Raw genomic sequence first — 8,403 nt, forward strand, 5'->3', positions numbered from 1 at the left:
TTCCCCTATTAATATCTTTACTTCTTTGAGGTTATTGGTTTTAAAAGACTTAATACTTATTTGCTGTCAAACTCTGGATCAAAAAGTCTGTTGGCAAGCCACAAAATTACATATTTTGGAATAAAAATTAAAGCCTATGGAGATTTGATGCTCCAGCCACTTCAAGAAATTAAAAGTTAAAATCAGATCTTGTAATTGGCATTACTGTAGATGAATTGGCAGTGAAAGTTCAATAGGATATCCTAGTCCTTTAATTAAGTCAAGAGAAGATGCTGAATTACTCTCAGATTAAACTGAGATTTCCTTTCTTAGTAAAGCCTTCCCTGACCACCTTATTTCAGACTGCCCCATCTCTAACACTTACATCCACCCTTCCTGTTTTATTTATGGCATACCCCTAATTATCACCCAACCTGTATATATTTAGTTATTTTGTTGTTTTTCCCATCCAAACTTAGGCTCACCATGAGGGCAGAGATTTTTACTATTTTTTAAAATCTATATTACTGTGTACCCCGTAATGGGCATTCAAAAATTGCTTGTTAGAGTTAAAGGGAGGGAGAGGGGTAGGAAGGGGAAAAAAAAAACTGATGCATGTTGTTGTGCCAGCTTAATGGTACCCACTGCAGATCACAGTTCATGCTCTGGCAATGAACCACATCGTACATTTGCAGCCATGTCTGACAGTGCATGAAGGTGACAGTAGGGAATAAGAGGTCTGAAACAGGATCCATATAGGATCTTACAAGTGTCTTTTTACATTTCTGATAGAAATGTAATTCTGATAGAATTCTGATAGAAATAATTTTGGTAGAAAATTTTTCAGAAATTAAAAAGCTGATCAAACAACCAGCAAGAATATTCAGTACATGGTATTTTGCTTTCAGTCAAGCTATGAAAGAATAATGGCTTACATGCCAGTTATCAAGTTACTATCTCAGCTCCAAATTCATTCTTCATTGCGTCCCAGAAAAGGAAGATGGGTAATTGAAATATTTTTCGTTTGACAGCTGGTGTGCTGTTGAGTTTTGTCAGTGAAGGCGCTGTGTGTGGGAGGGCCCTGTCAGGAGGAAGGAGCCCTTGTACTCGGCTCTGGTGTGCTCTCTAGGCAGGCTCCTGCTGTAAGGACAGCCTCCTGGCGGCCAGGCTCCTATGGCCTACGGCCTATGGTGCTTACAGCTTCCCCACCACCTGGGCCTCGGAGTCAGGCTTCTCAGCACTAGGCTTCTACAGCATCTGGCAGCCAGCAGCTTCCCTGGATAGTGGTCTTGTGGCAGAGGGCCTGCAGTGAGGAACCTTCCTGTCAACAGCTTTACCTGGCATCCTAGAGGGTGGATTTCCAAAAGGTTCTATCATATCTCTGCCATCCAGTGAGCCATGGCTTCTCTCTATAGCAAGATCCAGATTCCAACCCTGAGAATCTTCTTTGAACACACATCCCCAGGGGTGGTGGCTGCTCTTCCTATATTGTTCAGAGCGCTTCTTCCTTTCTAATCAACCCCTCATTACTCCAATCCTATTATAGTTAATGAACCTTTATATTAAACTTTCCCAGTCCAAATTATTACGTGGTTTATCTCTCCTGATGGACCCAGACTGTCTAGCCTGTAATTTACACTCAGTTATTTTAATAATTTTCCTTGTGGAGTATTTCTAACAGCAAGTCAAGCTATGTTACAATCATGCAGATTTTGATCATAAAAGCTCAAATGGCAATTAATGTTGTAGGAATATTTTTTGATAGTCTAATTCTATGCTCAGTGTAAGAATATAAACACAATTTATGCTCCTTATCTACAGAGTGATGAGTCCTTCAAAGTTTTAAAAAAAGCACAGAAATAGTGCAATTTGCTATTATTGCTCTTAGGTTTTCACCCACTCTTCCCACTTGTATATCGTTCCAGCAGGAGAGGAAATTGCTTTCATTGCTTGCACTGAGTTTCCACTCCCCTCTTTCCACAGTTGAGTTCTACTAAATTTGTGAATTAACTTAATAATATTTGTAGTTACTGCTAATGCAACTTCATGAACTCTGAGGGGTAAATGAAAACAGCTAATGTCTCACCCCAAGAGATTTGTTTCTATATACCTTGTACAAAAGCAAACACATGCTTTTCTGAAATAAGAGCCTAAGCTCTGAAGTCAGGTGGTCTTAATTTAAGTTTCTACTCCATTGCTTATTTGGGCAGATTAACTTCTCTAGGCCTCTTCATAGAGTTGTTCTAAAGATGAAATGAGATAATGTAAGCTAATCTTTTAGCACTGTGCTTGGCACATAGTTCTCAACAAGTGTTAGTTACTATTATGGTAGTAAAAGTATAGTAGTCACTGAGGTGGGTGAAGCTGGCAGCCTTATCTGATAAACTGACTCCCTTAGAAATGACTGAAAAGATAGATCAATATAAACGTTCAAGAGCACAAGGAAACAAGAAACAATGTCATCAATGGGGTAGAAATTTTGAGAGATTTATAAAAGTTAAGTATGTGGGATTAGAGATAAAAGGAACCACAGCTCAAATCCTGTATAATTAGGACTACTATTATGATGGAGTCAGTCCAGAATTGCTCTAAGCTCGGAGACTACAGGGAAGGGGTATGGTGGCGAGGGCTGGGTATGGAGGGTGGGGGCTGAGACAGGCATTTGGCCAGCTCCTCCTCACTCACGTGTGCTGAAGAATTAGCAGTAGAGGCCTTCAGGCACTGGTTAAAACAGGGACGTGGGTGCTTTGGCTAGGAAGGCAGATAACTACTGAGGAATGAGGCACATTCTCCCCACCCCCACCACTAAAAAGACAAGCTCTGCAGACGCCCCTAACGGCCACTCGTGTCATTCAAATAGTATGGCTTTTATGCAACAGGAGATAAATAGACCAGGGGCACAGAACGGAGTACACACTAGACTTAATTTATGTGAACATGCTTCTTTTGTTCTGGCTTCTGACAGCTGCACTGGAGCAACTCAAAGTTTTATGCTTTCTCAGGGGTCTCATCACATTACTGACAGTCTTATATTGCACTTGCAATTAATTATAATTCCTGCTTCTATTCCCCACATCTCCAGTTGTACTCATTTTTTTCTTCCCCCCAACCTAAGTAGAATTTTAAATATGAGGGGAAAGATGACATACTCAAAAAGGAATTAAAGAGAATTTAATAAAAGGCCTATTTACAAAGGTGTGGACAGAGTTAGGGAATATTCAAGATAGGGAAGGAAGCCTTTAGGTCTTGCAACTGAAGAAAGCCACCACAACCTCTAGGATGGAGAGAGGTTACCAGAACACTGGAGAGCTGTAGCCATGGAGAAGGACTGCTGGATAAGAGGAGCAAACTTAGGCAGAGGCACACAGCCACTGCCTGACAGGGAGGGAGCCCCAGAAATATTCACCTGGACTTCTCTTTCATCCCATCTTCCAGTCTCTTTCCTGTGACTTTAATTGGACAAACTCAACTGGAAGTGAGGAAGCCAGTGCAGCCCAGGATGATACAGTCCTTAGATATAGATCTCCTGGGGTGTAAAGCATGATAGAAAATGGTGAAGAGTAACTTTATAGGAACCAGGAGAAAATATCTAGCACACCACACAAAAAAATCATGTTGGATCCTTATTTTGTCACCCACCATATTTATAGTTATTCTCAGTTTTATAAAATCTATGGCTTTTGTAAGAATGCCATGTACATCTTTATTCGAGTTATCGACAACAGGATTGAACTGCCTAGGACAGAGAAACTCTACATATTATTAAATATCATCAGAAACAGCTCTCACAGTTCAATTCTCCTTTCCTTATGGTAAGTTAATCAGCCAAACAGTTTAATCCATTTCCTAAGAAAATTATTTCATATGGTTTATAAGGCTAGTGTGATTTTTTTCACATGCCTAACTTTTCCTTATCCAGCAGCCTAGTGATTCAATCAGTGAAAGTTTTTATTTATCTGCCATTTCACAAACTGAAGCTCTCTCTCTGTTTCTGGTGTATCCCTTTCATAAATGCTCACAAACAAAAAGTTCCATACATTTTCCGCAGGGGTGGCATACCACTTGTTATGCATAATTTACAGCATTCTCCTTTTCCCCTTTATAATACAATCTGATATAATAATTGCCTATCTTCAGTTTTATGGCACTCTCACAGCATGTCTTAAATATGACTGTTGTTGCTTTGGGGATATCATTAGCGTTTTTCTCATTATTGCTTTAACATATAAAAAGAACATTCTTCACATTTAGGGCTCCCCTGCAGATTCTATGTTTTCACACAACAAATGTTTATTGATCAGCTACTAATGTCAGACACCATTTAGGTGCTGGGGCTACAATAGCAAGGAAAACAAGGGTCAAAAATCCCTGCCCTCATGGTGCTTGCATTCAAAGTAATACCACTATGTGATAACTAGACATATCTACATCAATCGCTCAGCATTCTGATGGTGAGATTTTTTCCTATGTTAAAATGTCTAAACCATGGAGCCCTTTCTGATCTGAGGTAAAGTGGGTAAATGACCAAGAGTCATCACCTGCAAGGGCAAGGTTTTCCAAAAGATCTTCCAACACAACTGCTCCTGGTCCTACGAAGTCAATAGCAGCCTTAAGAAGAAATACAAAAATTCCTCCTCCCTAGCATCTACCTACAATGAGAACATTAATTAACAAGAAATACCAAAGTTAAAAGAAAGCAATTTCCTAGTAATCACTAGGGAAAAAAATTGTCTATAGACACCAATTGTGTATTTTTTCTGTTGTGAAGATCCCTAAAAATCATAGTTTAAAAACTTCCTTCCCCATTGTATAGTCCATTTTTTTTTCATTTTGATCAAGCTGAGTGTGTGTGAATATATATGTGTATCTCTCTCTCTCTATATATATATACATATATCTGTACACAAAAATGCATAGAGATATTCCTTTATAAGCAGTGAATATGTTTTATAAGTGATTTTCAGAAGACTTTTATTCTTTAAAAATATTAATCAAGCCTGATATTTGAGGAAACAAGAATTAATATTCTTTTCTGTTCTGTTCAGGTATGGAGTCTTTAGGTGAGAGTATCTGTATAGGTAAACCGTTAACTGTCCTCACAAAAAAGTTGAAAGAATTAGCAATTGAATGTTTATAAACTTTTTTGTTTCTTGATTGAAAGATGTTTCAATTATCATTACAATAGGATTAAGTTGCAATTATTGAAGAAATTACAATGATAGTACCTAGCTTTATAGTATGCACTCGAAAAAACTGAAGTAGATCTCCATATGATCAGTAGCTGAGGAATGAAATTTTTTTCAATATATACTCCATATCCTTAAAATAGGTTAAGCACTTATTTGGATCTCAAGAAGCCTTTTTTCCCCCCAGTAAGTAGTAATATATTCTACAATTCTCATTAATTTCAGACAAAAGAAGCATTCATTAACCTATACTTAAGAAGTAAATTTCCTTTTCAGTAGAGCTAAGAAATTGGGAAATCACTAGAATTAAATTCTGTGGTGGTTCCCCATTCAGCAAGGATGGACGCTGTGGACCTTGTTCACAGAAATAATACAATGAGCTGACTAAATGCCACAAGCATATGGTTCCTTAACATTGTGACATTTTATTTACTATGTACAAAAAGAAAGTAGGAAAGCAAGTACTGAAATTAAGATAATATTCACGTATAGAAGAATATGGTGAAGATGCAACATTTCTCAAGATTGTAGTTTAACAAGAAACATAAAAATGTAAAATCGTGCCATACAACATTACTCACTCAAGATAATCCAAGTTATAAAAATCTCATTTTACCAGAAAAAAGATAGTTAGAACTAAAAATAGGTCTTCATTTTATAATACATATAATAAGCACTTCTAATAGAATTAATGTGCAAAATTATTTTAAACATCTTGAAAACATGCAACATTGTGTCAAATAAGTTATCAGATAATTACATTTTATTCAATGTTTATTTAGAGCTTCTCATTAATTTGTTTATTCATTTATTTTTCAACATAGATTTATTGAAAAGTGATAGAAATACAGAATAGAAAAAGTTATGGTCCTGTCATCTAGTAGGGCTGAAAGGAAAACTTACAAAACAAGTATCTTACAGCAAATAAGTTGCAGAAATATGTTTTGTATATTTTGAAATGAAAGGATGATTGAGGGATGGCTGGACTGGAGTCAGTTTCATGGCGGAAGAGACCTGCTACTTGTAAGCACAGGAATTTGTAAATTGTGGTGGAAAGCAAAGAGATGCGAGGTAGGGGATTGCTGTGAGCAAGGAATACAGTGTGAAGAGACTATTTTAGAAGCCAAGGTTCTCAGCCACCCTCAGTGAAGGTAGGGTGACAATGTATATTCCTTCAAGGGGTGCCTATTGAAGTCACTGAAAGATGCTCCTAACCTCCTGTTTCAGTCCATTTAGGCTGTTAAAACAGAATGCCATAAACAACAGAAATTTATCTCTTGCAGTTCTGGAGGCTGGGAAGTCCAAGATCAGGGCAACAGCAGATTTGGGGTCTGGTGACAGCCTGCTTCCTGGCTCACAGAGAGCAGTCTTGTTGCTACATCCTCACACGGCCAAAGTGGGTGGGGAGCTCTCAGGGTCTCTTTTGTAAGGGCACTGATCTCGTTCATGAGGACTCCATCCTCATGACCTAACCACTTCCCAAAGGTCCCAACCCTAATACCATCACACTGGGGGTTAGAATTTCCAACACATGGATTTTGGGGACACAAATATTCAGTCTACAGCACCTTCCACCCCAAGAGATTCTCATTTCCTCTTCCTTTGCTGCCTGGGTGAGAATGTATGTAGTGCAATGGGGGAACACTATTGGTTGCCATATGATGCACACGAGAAGCTTGTGAAGTTGAAGAAAAGGAGGCTGCTGTAGGGAATAGGAAGTCAGTGAGGGTTTTGAACAGCCGAGTAATATGCACAGAGATGGGAGCATTGACTAGTAGTGCGTTAGATTTGGTGGGAGAGACTGAAGGCAGGGAGAGTTGACTACACAAATGAACTTACTTACAAAACAGAAACAGACATAGAAAACAAACATAGTTTCTGGGGGTGGGGGGTGGGGGGGTAAATTGGGAGTTCAGGATTTGCAGCTACTAACTACCATATATAAAATAGATAAACAGCAAGGTCCTACTGTACAGCACAGGTAACTATATTCAATAGCTTGTAGTGGTCTATAATGAAAAAGAATATGAAAAGGAATATATATCTATAACTGAATCACTATGCTGTACACCAGAAATTGACACATTGTAAACTAACTAAACTTTAATTAAAAAAATAAGAAAAAAATGTTGACTACAGTTGTGTAGGCATTGAGGAGAGAGAAAGAATAGGACTTGGTATCTGAATGTTTGATGGAAGGAAAGGTGGCAGCCAGAAAAAACAAAGTGGGCTGAGCACTGTACTAAGCATAATCACCTTTCAAAGTAGGTAGTGTTTCTACCTTACACAAAGTAAAATCTACAGAGATTTAATAGAAATCAAACTGATACAGGAAAAGTGGAAGAGTTGGGCTTTGAATTCAGGTTTGTTTCACTTTAAATTCTGCTCTAACATACTGTGATTTTAATTCTGGATTTCTAAGAGACTAATAGAAAAAAGGACAACTGGAATGGAGCTGGTTTTAGGGGTAAGATGAGTTTGTTTTTGAGGTTTGATGTGCTGGTAGTTTGTTCATCAAGCATCTGGAAAAGTATAATTTGGCTTTAGAGAGAGGTGGGGCATACAACACTGGAAATTTTTTTGCATAGATGTGACAACTGATGAGGACTCCAAGAGACCATAAAGAACTGAAGAAGAGAGGACAAAGGCTTGACTAATAATATGCATAAGGTTAGGATGAAGTAGGATCAGGATGGAAAAACCAGAAAACGAATAGAAAATTATGAGGTGAAATAGTAAGTGTAGAATCACCAAAAACAAGGAAAACTGTATAGAGGAAAAGATTGTCAAAGCCGCTGAATACTGCAGATGTCAAGGAGACAGGCCTAATCAGGCCAGTAGGAGAAAAATAGTTGGGGTCGGTAGTTTCAGAAGAGGATGTATACAGGATCCAGTGTGTAATGAACTGAACAAGATGGTGAAGTTAGGGAAACAGATCATCTACTAAAGTCTGTAGATCCTTCTTTTGAGACCTTGAGAAAAAGAGAGAAATGTGAGAGAAATGAGTGCATGGAAGCTAGAAGAAAGAGCAAGGTCTAGGGAAGGTTTCTGATAGGGAAAACTGGACATCTTTATAATTTGGTTACAAAAGAGCCAGTTGAAAGACTAGAAAATTGAAATGCAAGTGAAGAAAGGAAAATGACTTTCTTTCTTAAAGGAAAAAAAGATTTTTAATTTGAAGAATTCTAAAATTAGCAAATAATGTCTATAATCAACCACTAAAAATTATGTAAAGTAA

Source organism: Vicugna pacos, chromosome 5 (assembly GCF_048564905.1).
Source record: "Vicugna pacos chromosome 5, VicPac4, whole genome shotgun sequence".
NCBI classification, from domain to species: Eukaryota; Metazoa; Chordata; class Mammalia; order Artiodactyla; family Camelidae; genus Vicugna; species Vicugna pacos.